At 35.8% G+C, this 12328-nt stretch overlaps 2 pseudogenes; both read left to right on the top strand.

Moving 5' to 3' along the window:
- LOC149541676 (UDP-glycosyltransferase 85A1-like) overlaps nt 1-11476 on the top strand; it is a 117386-nt pseudogene extending 105910 nt beyond the window's left edge.
- LOC149541677 (7-deoxyloganetin glucosyltransferase-like) lies at nt 9506-9952 on the top strand (annotated as a pseudogene).
- Nucleotides 11477-12328: the final 852 nt, after the last annotated feature.

The following is a 12328-nucleotide window of genomic DNA, read 5'->3' as shown; positions in this document are numbered from 1 at the left end:
ATCTATGTGCTAATGAAATTATGTGAATCTCCTATATCTAAAGGGCATACAATGTTCTACCCCTTAATCACACCCCTCACTCTAAAAGGATGGCATGCTAGATCACTAGAAAGAGTGGCTATAACTGGAGGTTGTTTTGTGATGGTTTTCTTCTTATCATTTAGGGGTTGTTCTTCAACTTCTTCCTCCTTGTTGTCCTCAACCTCTACACCTTCTCACTACTCCCCTTCCTCCTCAAAGAGAACCTCAACATAATGTATTTTTCCTTTCCCAATGCATCTCTGATCTGGGGTCCAAGGCTCCTTGCAAGTAAAACACAATTTCTTCCTTCTGAGTTTATTCTATGTTTCAGAATCCAACCTGGGAGGAGTTTTTCTTTGCTAGTTTTTATTTCCTTGGTTTGATGTAGACCCCTTGTAAGGTTAGTTTAGAGGCTATAATATCAAAGAGGATGAATCCAAATCATGAGCTATCTTGATTACGTCATCTAGAGTGTTTGGTTTAAAGACCTTAACCAAACCCCTAAATCTATCCTATAACCCTTCTCTGAATAGCATCACTTTTTGTTGTTATGGCATATTTGGCACCATAACTGATATATGCTAAAACTTGTTAATGAACTTATCTAATGATCCACTCTAAAATAACTAAGCCAAATCCCTATAATAGACTTCAACATCCTTCCTGTCAAAGCGGGTAATCAGCTTAGAGCTAAAAGTCTCATATGAAGTTATCAGACCATGATTCTGCATGACTAATCCACGATGCCACCAATCATATGTAGCTCCCTCTAGGTGCATAGTCACAAATTTGATGGATTCCACTTTAGCCATGGGCTGAAGTTTCAAGTAAGTATCTAGCTTGTGAATCTAAGCTCTAGCAGAAGTATGACCACTACCATCAAAGGTGGGGAGAGTAAGTTTGTTCATAACATGTTTTAAATCCCTGTTAGGTGCTCTTAGTCTCTGGTCTTGCTGCTGCCTGTCAGCCTCTCTTTTCTAATTTAAATATTGCACAAAGGTCAATTTTTTTTTAACTTGATCTAGAAACAAATCCCACTCATCAAATGTTGCCATAACATTATCTGGTAACAAATTCGAGGTTGTAGGTGGTACAACTTCTTTTTCTTTAGCATTAAAAATTGACATGAAAGGTCTATCCATGTTATGTGTGAGAGCTCTAATTGCTCAAGAAGACCTGACTATACTACCACCTCCACTATGATGGCTAGTAGCCCTTTTGTGGATTGGAAGCAACTGTTGCATACTACTTGCTAACTGTTGAATAACATTTGCAATGTTATTTTTCCCATCTCTGATAGCCTATAAAGTTTCCAGTACTTCCCTATCTTGTTCATCTCCATTATGTGCCATTTGAATATTATTTTCTGGTTCAACTTGTCCCAAATGATCAACTTATTGAGTAATATCAGCTTGTCCACCTATTTCCAAGGTTATTTCCTCATCACCAGAAAAACTATCTTCAATATCAATATGTACCGAGGAGTCTGCTTGTTCTAGCTATAGGTGATTGAATTTATGATGTCTTCTACTCATTCATGGCTGTCATTTTAGGATGATAATGTTTTGCAAAAAATTTATTGTTTCCCACAAGATGGCAGGTCTTGTGGCTTTAATACCACTGTAATATTCTGAGGTAATTTTCAATTTTAGAAAGTTCGTACTATAGCTAGAATTTTGTCAAATAGTTATACCACATCCTTTAATACATTCTACTCAGTAATTTGAAAGTCTATGCTAACTTTCATTGAGAATCTATTCAAAAAGAGAAACAACATGACACATTAAGCGCAAACTCTTCTAAAGTAGTTCAGAACATACTAATTTTTCCTTCCTTCCACACTTAGAATATTAATTTAGAATGTGACTAGATATTATTGCATTAATTCTTAGAAATCAACCCTTTCAATGGGACTTACATAAATAAATAACAGAAAAAAATTCTTACTACCAGCAAATAATGTGTTTCCAGAATGAGTACACACATGCTTAGAACATTAACTAAGAGACCCCTTAAAAAATCAAGATCTGTTGTTATGAAAACTAGCTGGATTTAACTTCAGTATTATCATAACAATTTGTGTAGTATTTTAGATGGTTATCACAATCCCATGAACTTAGATAACAAAGAATAAGGTGTGAAGAAATAACAAACCCACGTCTAGAGTTCCGACTATATTGACATTACTTGGCATCTACTCCTGCACTCAACATCCAACTAACTTGACCTTCCTTTCATTTACAACCACCTTTCTGTGTGAGAGCTAAACACCTACTTACGAGGGAGGAATTCTTTGGTCAGAATGAACAGTAGTGTCAACTTACTAGTACCTCGCATGCTCCCGTGGATGAGTTCTAAACTAGAATGTGGCTATTCTCTTTTCTGAATAACATGCCTAACTAGAGATTCCACTTCCAATATTGTCCTTAGATTATCAACAAACTCACCTTCCTATAGCAAAATCACTATATAGTCAAGAATACTCAGTCGTAGCTATATATTATTTACTACTGCCAAACCCACTGTTGAATAAACTCTCATATGTCATTTCCTGTGTGCAAACTTTAGATAAAATGTGGCTTTCTTCCCTTCTCATAATTCTGCATATCTTCTAGTAGACCAATGAAGAGTTGGGGTGACATTCAACCTCTTCTCATAAATAACTAGAGGGTTTTCGACCTCATAATTAAGAAACTAGTCACATTAAAGCAATCGAAACTTAGAGTATTTTAGTTCATAAATTCTTGTGTGTTCATTAATCCCAATACAAGCTCTCTTTTATAGCCTTGAAGTGAGAGAAAACACAAGGAGCAAGGAATGTGGGATTAAACTTTATTTTCATCCTATAGTCACTTAAAGCCATTTTATAAAGTAAACAACTTTATAACATTAAAATGACTTAATTCCACACACTTTAATAAAATTTTGAAGTAAATTAAATTAAATCCCCATTGTGACTAGTAGGCATCCTATTAGATAATGTCATTAATCTATCTAGATGTGGAGATAGATTAAACTGGCACCCAAAGTGATAGTGCTAAGAAGGGGACATGAAAAAATGCCTCCCTTGACCCCCTTTTATGCTACTTAACCAAGAGGTTTCTAGTTGCTTTTTGATCCAGACAACTCAACCAAGAGGTTTCTAATTGTTTCCTAACCAAGAAGTTTGTAGTTGCTTCTCGATTAAAATAACCTAACCAATAGGTTACTAGTGGTGTCTAGAAGGAGTTAATTAATTAACAAATATTTTTCGTAACTCTAAGAATTATTTTCCAATTAATTACATATGGATGAACAACTATCCAAGCTACCTAAAACTAACACTCTCTCTTAGTGAAGATTTTTTTCTACATGACACCCAACTTATCTTTGAAGAAGTTGAATTTCCCCTTCCCCAATGACTTTGTCAGAATGTTTGCTACCTACTCCTCTATAGGTATGTACTATAGCTAAACAACCCCCCTTTGTACACAATCTTTGATGAAGTGATATCTAATGTCTATATATTTAGACCTATCATGAAATACTAGATTCTCAGACAACTTGATGTAACTTTGATTATTGCAGTGTATCACAGTAGTCTGAACCTTCTAACTAAACAAGGCTACTAATAACTTCCAAAGCCATATAGCTTTACATGTTTCCATGCTAGCTACTATGTATTCTACTTTTGCTAAACTCAAAGCCACATATTTCTACTTCCTATTCAATAAAGATACAACTCATGATCCCAAACTGAAACAACACCCTGAAGTGGTCCTTTTATGTGTTATGCTTCCTGCCTAATCTGCATCAGTATAGTCTATCAACTTGATACCTTCACCTCGAACATATTTGATCAATCTGTGCACATGGGTCTCTTTGTTGTGTGCTACAAAGCCCTTTGGTTGATCTATGTACACCTCCTCCTTTAACTCACCATTCAGGAATGCTATCTTGACATCCATTTGATGGATTTTCCATCCCATCTGTGCTACAAATGAGATCGCAACTTGCATAGAAGTATACCTAGCCACTGGAGAAAATGTTTCCTCATATTCTATTCCCTCCTTCTAAGAGAACCCCTTGGGCATGAACCTTTCCTTGTATTTCTGGATGCTACCATCTACACTGTGCTTTATCTTACTACTCTATCTATTGGTCTAGGAACTACCTCCCACACATCATTCTGCATTATTGAGGAATAGTCCTCAACCATAGCATCCCACTATACTTGATGCTCTACAACCTCCTGATAGATGGAAGGTTCACTAACTACTAAATCGGTAACTAATTTGACATAGTCATTGAACTTGACTGGTTGTCTCCACTATCTAGTACTCTTGCTAGGAGCTCCCACAAATTCTTGAGTATCCCTTTATGTCTCTTGAACCTCATAGTTCCTGCTACCAACTGTAGAGGATGTTATATCAACCTCTAAGCGTTCTAGGTGCATTTCCTTTTGCACCTATTGCTCTATGCTCTTTGAATCTTCACCACCTGAGCCTACACTTGTACCGGTAACTATACTTGTGCTTTGTTGCAGTTGACTAGGCCCTGGAGCTTCTATTGGCTACTCACTCTGATCAGCTACTGGAAAATCTCTAGACCTTCTAAATGCCTTGTCCTCCATGAACTTAACATCACATCTAAAAATAATTCTTCTGGCCCCAAGGATAAAAATTCTATATGCCTTTGAGGTTTCATTGTACCCAACAAAGAGTACCCTCTCTGCAGTCTGATCTAACTTGGTACATGTATCACCTAGAATATGGCAATATGCCAAACTCCTAAATATTCTAAAATGGCTAACATCAAGCTTCTTACCTATGAAAGCTTCTTGTGGTGTCATCCTCCTGAGCACCTTATGTGGAACCTTGTTCTGAATGTAGATTATTGTACTACATGCTTTTGCCCATAAGCAGTGGGGCATATCTTGGTCATGTAGCATAGATCTTTCTGGCTCCAATTATAAAATGACTCTTCCTCTCAAAAACTCCCTTCTACTATGGATTGTAAGGTATTATCCACTCTATCTTTATTCCTTTCTTGGTACAAAACTCCTAGAAGTTCTTTTCTTTGTACTCGCCTCCATTGTCTCACCAAAGAACCTTTATCTTCTTTCTTTTCGAGTTCTCCACTAGAGCCTTGAACTCTTGGAACTGACTGAAAACCTCATCCTTGGTCTTCAAGAAGTATATCCAAGTCTTCCTAGAGGAATCATTGATAAAAGTAACATAGTACTCATATGCTCTGATAGACTTTGTTGACATCGGTCCACATACATCTGAATGTACTAGATCAAGAACACCTTTAGATCTAGTGTCACTCCTTAGAAAAAATTCTTTCACAAACTTCACAACCATGCATCCCTTACATACATCATCATGCTTTGTGCTCACCTCTAGAAGACCTGTCACTATCTCACAAAGCAATTTGAGTGTTGCATGATGAGTATGGCCCATCCTCCTATGCCATAGCTCTCCAAGATCTCTAGGATTAGTGATGCTCATGAGTGCCTTAGGAGTGTCAAACTGTGACCTATAAAGGTGACCACTGTTAACTCCAATAGTCATGGGTGATTTCCAATCCTTGTGCTTAACACATGTGTCCCTCTAAAGAGTACATTATACCCCCTACCCTGAAGAACATATATGGAAATCAAATTTATACCTAATCCTGGAACATGTAGCACATCATGAACTGGAATTATCTTTCCATTCTCTCTTTGAAACTGAACAATCTCTTTCCCAATCGGGTTGAGTTTGGAGAAGTTTTCCATAGAAATCTGGATATTGGTGTTCTCCTCCTTATAACTAGAGAAGTACTATCTAAATTTTGTCATATGAAATGATGCCCCACTATCTATATACCAAATAGTCTGTGAGGTTGATCTCACCATACAAGCTATAAATGTAAACTCTTCTTCCATTCTGCTGGAGAGTTTCTTCTACACTTGCTAAAGTTGCCACCTACTTCGTTGCCTTCTTCCTTTCAAGGCAATCATTGACATAGTGACCATACTTGTGACATCCAAAGCACTTGACCTTAGAAATGTCCTTCTTCTTCTTCTCACTTTGTAAGCTAGATCCTTTGCTAGATCCCTTATTTGCTTTCCCCTTCCCTACTAGGACAACATTATGCTATTCCACCTCACTTTTATGACTCTTGTTGGACCCATTGATGAGACTTAGTCTAAACTCGTCCGAAGTGAAATCAGTCCATAATCGATCCGAACTCGATAAGGTATCTCATCCACTGACAACTTGAACAAAGACACTCCACTATTTAGAAAACTCATTTAGGGCTATTGTCACTAGCTCATCATCACTAAGACTATCTCCAATAGTTGTTAACTCATTCTTGACAAGTCTAAGCCTAGTGAGGTAACTTGTAATGTCTTTGATCCCTAGTTCATCCAGGTATTCTTTAGCTTCTCTCTAAGAATCATCTTCCTATTAGTGGTAGCATTTTGGTATAGATTTAGAATGGTTTCCCACATCTTCTTTTTTGTATCTAGCTCGAAGATATGTGGAACAATATGATCCTTGATACCATCAAGGATAATCCTCCTTGCCTTGGCATCATCCTTCTTATATGTTGCAAGCTGTATAACATCTATAGGTATAGCTATACCACTGGTAGCATAATCTTTGATACCATTCTCTTCCAACAATAAAAAAAATTCTAACCTTCCAAACACCAAAATTTAAGGCACCATCCAATGTTTCATGATCTCTCAAACTAGCTGAAGCTGTCTCAAGGGATTAAAGCAATAATTCTAAAGAGATCACAATTTATTTCCAAGGGAAAAACTCTTCTACACTCAACAATGCTTTGATACCATTTGAAAATTAACATTGTTGCAATTACTGACTATTAATCTCCTATCGTAAACAATTATTATATTGCTAAAAACAAATTCCCATTTAATATTATTAAATAACACAACTACAACTTCACCAAAAAATATGGAAAGAAATTTAGAACATAGAGAACACAATATTTTTGGACAAATCATCTCTGGAAAAACCCCTAAGGGAAAACCAGTGCTACAAATGAAAAATATATTAACTTGAACAAATCAAGAGATACAAAATTCCTTGCCTCTTAGTGGAAAAAATCGAAAAACCTCCTAATTTCTCCTTCTGATATTATCCACTACTATCTCCAATGCTATCACTGTGCCCTTGCTAACATTGTAATACTATTTGCTATCACTGCAAACTCATTTGGTAACACTGCAAATGCTTCCACAACTCTTGTTGTTCATTGTTCTGTTCTATTCTCCAAATGCCTCCCTTGACCCCCTTTTATACTACTTAACCAAGAGGTTTCTAATTGTTTCTTGATCAAGACAACTCAACCAAGAAGTTTCTAGTTGTTTCCTAACCAAGAAATTTCTAGTTTCTTCTCGATTAAAACAATCTAACCAAAAGGTTACGAGCGAGTTCTAAAAGGAGTCAATTAATTAACAAATATTTGTCGTAACTCTAACAATTATTTTCCAATTAATCACATATGGATGAATAACTATCCAAGCTACCTAAAACTAACAAATAGGATATGAGTATTTCTTTCCCTCTAAACAAAATAGTTCTCCTTCATGGTCACACAAACTAAAATACTATGATCTAGTTTTTAACAAATATTGCAAACATGAGAAATTTCAAATGCTTCTTCGGTAAAAAATTAGATTAACCTTATGTGTGATGCTTATATCAATGAAATATTTAATAAAGGAAGAAAACATGTACTGAAAAAGACAACCTTCAAACTAGGATCTCTCATACAAAATATTTTTTTCTATTGTCCTTCAAATGTAAGATGGGTTTGTAGAAACCACTACTCATGGAATATGGGTCTATGAGTTTGACTTAAAAACTGCACAGCTAAATCTTGATGGCAATATCACAATTTGACTTGCTCTAGAAAATATCTCCTACTTATAAATAATTGTACTTTCTAAACTCTCTTGTTTAACATGGAGAATTATTGGTAAATGCAAGCTCTTTTTACAAAATTATTGAGAAATTGATGGAGACAATTATGTTCTATAAACTCATCCTTCTAATATCAAAAATACTTCACAATAAGAACTTTTTAAAATTGTTGTATAGAAGATAATCTAATAGATTGTATTATAGTATAAAATTGAGGTTTTGTATACATTTGTACAATTTTGTGTGAAAAATAGTTGCATCTTATAAAGAGCTTTTGGTGTTTCTTCTTCAAATAATAAGAGTTTGGATTTATCAAATTTAACTTTTGTAATTTATTTTCAACAGAAAGGGAATCATTAATAATTAAGAAAGATGTTCTATAGTAAGTTAAATTGTGATATTGCTATCGTAATTCAAGTGTGTAGTTTTTGAATTAACCCCATTGACTCATGTTTTGTGAGCAGTGATTTGCATGAACCCATCTCTAGTGACTAGAATGAATGAAATACTCATCATCCATTACATCTAGGTGATGCAACATAGGTGAAGTAGGGGGACTCCATGGGATACTCCAGCTCAAGTTCGCTTAACTACTATGTTTCTTTAAAGTATAAGTGGGCTTTATAATGAATGATTCATAAGGCACAACATTTCTTGACGTTTTTGCAAATGTAGTTGCAAACAAAAGTGGACTTCACTTCGAAGAAAAGTCAATAGTTAAGCATGTTTTAGCTAAAATAATATTGGAATGGATGACCTCTTGGTGCATTCACTCTGTGAACATCAACTAGATGTAATGAGTACTAAGTGTTCCATTCATTCTAATTATGAAAGGTGGGTTGTTGTGAACTAGGGGAGAGGACGCAGTACTTGAACACCCTAACTTCATGCTTATCAACAACCTACATAAAAATTTCAAATGATTCCCAGTTTTTTATAGTAGCTTACTTGGCGAGTCGCCTACTTATAACTAAGGTTTCAACTCCACGTCACCTGTTATGATGCCACATCAGCATGCTTTTTGCAAAGTTGTCCAAAATAGCCCCAAAAAAAAGTGAGACCAATGGTCGTGCATAAAGGGTACCCATAGTTGAACAATTGATGTGGCATCACATCATTGGTTAATTTTTATAAGGGTACAATTTATTCATTTTTGGGTAGTTAGCATTGTACTAACACCTTTAAAGTCAACAAGTATTTGTACATTTTTGTGAAAAAAATTGGACAATAAGTCAATAGTGTAGGTATCAAGTGAAAAACTCTTATCACAACTATTGGAACGTATCAAGTGAACAACTCTTATCACAACTATTGGAACGCATTCAAGTAGTGGGTCCTCTCCCCTACTAGTCATGAAACATGACTATTGTATCATGATAAAAGATGAATTATTGAGAGTTTGATAGAGATATGCGACGCTCATACTACACAGATTGTACACCGATCAGCCAGTGGTCGCAGACCAAAAATTATGCTCAACCATTGTCTTTAAATTATGGTATACTCAACCATTCTATACAGGAGAAGGAAGAAAGGGCACTCTAGTGAATAGCTAAGGACAAATGGTGGCTCCTTTGCACGCAGTAATGGTTTCATGTCCTGCACAGGGCCATGTGAACCCATTGATGAATCTTGCAGAGCTGCTTGCGATGCGAGGATTCTTCATAACTTTTGTAACCACTGAATGGATGGATGAACGGCTTTTGAAGGCAGCTTCCAAAGATGCAGCTGCACGTGACCGTGAGATTCATGAAAGGGGTCTCAAATTTCCGTTTTTGACAATCCCTGACGGGTCTCAAAGGAGAGCTTTTGGTTGCGCTGCAAAGATTGGGCCCTGCTTTACAAAGTCTGTTAACCGCAGCTGACGAATCTCAAGTTGTGCCGCCAATCACTTGCATTATTTCGGATAGCTATTTTTCCTGCACGGCAGAAGTGTGTAAAAATCTTGGGGTCCCGAGAGTTACTTTCTTCTAGTTTTTTTTCTAGTTCATATCGGGGTCATATCCCTGTCAAAGGTATTTTTTTGTCACTTTTCCTCTTTTTCTGTGGTGTTTATTACCGCAGTTTGGTCACATTATTTTGAGACCAAAAGAGCTATTATGAATGCCCTGTCTTGCTCTGTTTGTCTGTATCATTTATTTCCTTTTTGTTTCTTGATTTACTTGTTTCTATGATATATACATCGAGCTTAGTTTCGTTACTTTTGTTTCTCGTCCGTTCTTTGACGAAAAATATTATTGCAGAGGAGGATTTTGAAATCAAAAGAGAAAGTCATCACGTGCCTCGGACAACGGACATTGTCTTAATACGTGCTAGTCAATACTTTCGAGGAGTTGGAAGGAGGTGAAGAAGCACAAATGGGTCTCAGCGTTAATGGCTGCCCTGCTCTGGCAATAGGCCCTGTCGTTCTTCCAAATTTCTTGGAAGGCAGGAAATCCATGTACAGCATGTGGGAAGAGGATGAATCCTGCTTCCAATGGTTCGATGCTCAAGCAAAGCAATCAGTGTTATATGATTCCTTGGGTAGCGTTGCTGTAAAATATGAAAAGCAATTGCATGAACTGGGTCTCGGACTGGAAGCTTGTGGGTACTGAGATCGGAAGGCAAGTCAGTAGAGTTACCAGACGGTTTCATGGATCGAACCAGGGATCGGGCTCTCATCGTTAGTTGGACGAATCAGCTGAAGGTAAGGCCCTGTTACTTTTGGTACAAAGGTATGTTAGATGCCTGTCAATTTTTGAAAAGGTCAAATTCACTTTGAATATTTAACACTTTTAGCTTAGAAATCAAAATCAAATCTTTATATGTGATGTTCAAGTTATATGCTAATTAGCTTGCTATATATGTATGTTATACTCAAGATACAAGATTTCAAAGTTCAAATCTAAAATAAGTTTTTTTTAATGTTTGTAGGTGCTTTCTCACCTTTCTTTAGGAGGATTTCTTACACACAGCGGGTGGAACTCTACTCTCGAGGCAATTAGCATGGGAGTTCCTCTTATTGGATGGCCTTATTTTGGTGATCAATTTATTGATTGTCGATTTGTAAGAGACATATGGAACTTTAGCCTAAATTTTGAGGGTGTCGATGTAGATGAATTCAAATTGGTAACAAAAGAGATGGTAGAAAGCACTGTTAGAAATCTAATGGAAGGTTTTGTTGGAAGGGAATTGCGAGAAAATGTTGCGATGTTGAAGAAGGCAGCAAGGAAGGCAGTGATGGAAGGAGGAACTTCTCATACAAATTTGAGCACTTTTGTAGAGGATATGCAAAAGATAGCGAAATCGAATGTTTGAGAAGTTGCCAAATTTTATCTTGTAAAAATACTCTTAACATTTCTTTATTTTCAATATTAGATAAACTATTGAACATAACCAATGATGTTGGCATGACATATCCCCAAAGTCATGTGCAGCGCTTTTGATCTAAGGTTATGAGATGGGTGAGGTCACAAATTAATGCTAAGGCTTAAACACGCGAGTCCATTAGATCATCAAAAGCATAAGCATATGATTTCAATGGTCTAGTAGTGGCTTGCACCATGATGGTCACAACAAAATATTAGGCCACTTGTTTGGAACACACTATGGGACAAACTCATTATTTTAATTTATCTATGATAATAGATTTTATTTATTATGTTGAATGATATGGAAGCTTTTCAAAGAGAATGAATGTAATGCTATGTTTTTTTCATTAGCTTACCAATTCATGTACTTCTAAATGATTTATTTTCATTTTATGTTCGTACTTAAGCTCCATTCATGTTCAATTTTATAGATCCATGCTTATTCATTCTTCTTTTGGCTTAAACACTCACACAATTCCCAAACATCTCGCTTGAATTTGATTCTAGATTTTTTGGTTTAATTCTTTCTTTAACATTGCATAACTCTTTTATTTAATAGTCATTTCTTATATTTTACATTGATAATCAAAATCTGTAACTTTTACACTTACAAGGTTCTTCTTCCCCTAACATATAACTTCTCATTTTGACATGAGTCAAATCTCACTCTTAAAGGCATTTTTAATAACTAGAGTCTCACAATAGGAAAAAGATAACCAATGTTGAATTTCCTCTAGAGATATCACTAGCAATGTCAAGAATCTTTAAAAAAAAAAAGAGTAAACCATCCATAGAACATATGAAGTAGAAACATAACAAAGAAAAAATTAGAGTAAATATGGAAGTTTATTTGTGTGTTGCATTTTGAAATAATCTTACCCACTACAATTTTCACAAGTAGTGAAATACCAAAATCTTTTTTCCATTAATTATTGACTTCCCTAGAGAAATTTCTAGATAGATATGGAATACACACTCATATAAGAAAAAATATAGGGCTCATTTGGCAAGCGGAATACGATTGGAGGGTAAGTG

The sequence above is a fragment of the Cupressus sempervirens genome, chromosome 8, assembly GCF_028749045.1.
Source record: "Cupressus sempervirens isolate cs-2001-9-10 chromosome 8, ASM2874904v1, whole genome shotgun sequence".
NCBI lineage: Eukaryota > Viridiplantae > Streptophyta > Pinopsida > Cupressales > Cupressaceae > Cupressus > Cupressus sempervirens.
The sequence above is the reverse complement of the archived record's forward strand: the minus strand, read 5'-3'. Positions and strand labels throughout refer to the sequence as shown.